Source organism: Heterodontus francisci, chromosome 2 (assembly GCF_036365525.1).
Source record: "Heterodontus francisci isolate sHetFra1 chromosome 2, sHetFra1.hap1, whole genome shotgun sequence".
NCBI classification, from domain to species: domain Eukaryota; kingdom Metazoa; phylum Chordata; class Chondrichthyes; order Heterodontiformes; family Heterodontidae; genus Heterodontus; species Heterodontus francisci.
In genome coordinates, this window is record NC_090372.1 from 176,162,493 (window position 1) to 176,163,639 (window position 1,147).

General features: G+C 42.9%; 1 non-coding gene across 1 annotated transcript; it reads left to right on the forward strand.

The window, feature by feature from the left end:
• Positions 1-1,040: 1,040 nt before the first annotated feature.
• On the forward strand, positions 1,041-1,147 carry LOC137351984 (U6 spliceosomal RNA). The gene has a single exon (XR_010969613.1). It is a non-coding gene; the product is annotated as a U6 spliceosomal RNA (small nuclear RNA).

Consider the following 1,147-nt stretch of genomic DNA (forward strand, 5'->3'; position numbering starts at 1 on the left):
TCTTCTATATCTTTCCTGAATACATTGTAGCCAGTAATATTAAGTGCCCATTCCTCCCTTTGTCTGAACATTGCCAGTATATCATAAACCCTCGCGGTTACTTGCGTCTGCAGCTCACCAATCTGATTTACCACGTTCTGTGCATTTACATGCATTCCAAAGCCATAAGATCACAACAAATAGGAATAGGAGTAGGCCATTTGGCCCCTCAAACCTGCTTCACCATTCAATAAGACCATGGCTGATCTGATTGTGGCCTTAACTCCACTTTCTTACCTGCCACCCCCCCCCCCCCCCCCCCACCCCATAACCCTTGACTCCCTTGTCTATCAAAAATTTGTCTAACTCAGACTCGAACATATTCAATGACCCAGCCTCCACTGCTCCCTGGGGAAGAGAATTCCAAAGTCTAGCTGAGGGAAAAGAAATCCTCCTCATCTCCGTCTTAAATGGGAGATGCAATATTTTGAAACTTCCCACAAGGGGAAACATCCTCTCAGCATCGACCATGTCAAGTGCCCTCAGAATTCTATATGTTTCAATAAGATCACCTCTCATTCTTCTAAACTCCAATGAGTATAGGCCTAACCTGCTCAACCTTTCTTCATAAGACAACCCCTTCATCTCAGGAATTAGCTGAGTGAACTTTCTTTGAACTGCTTCCAAAGCAATTATACTATTCCTTAAGTAGGGGAACCAAAACTATACACAGTACTCCAGATGCGGTCACACCAATACTCTGTTTGGCTGGAGCAAGACTTCCATACTTTTATACTCCATTCTCTTTGCAATGAAGGCCAACATTCCATTTGCCTTCCAATCACTTGCTGTACCTGTGTGCTAGCTTTTTGTAATTCATGTACAAGGACACCCAGATCCCTCTGTGCCACAGAACTTTGCAGTCTCTCTCCATTTAAATAATATTCTGCTTTCTATTTTTCATGCCAAAGTGGACAAGCTCACATTCTCCCATATTGTATTCCATTTGCCAAATTTTTGCCCACTCACTTAACCTATCAATATCCCTTTGCAGGCTCTTTGCGCTCGCTTCGGCAGCACATATACTAAAATTGGAACGATACAGAGAAGTTTAGCATGGCCCCTACGCAAGAATGACATGCAAATTCATGAAGTGTTCCATATTTTT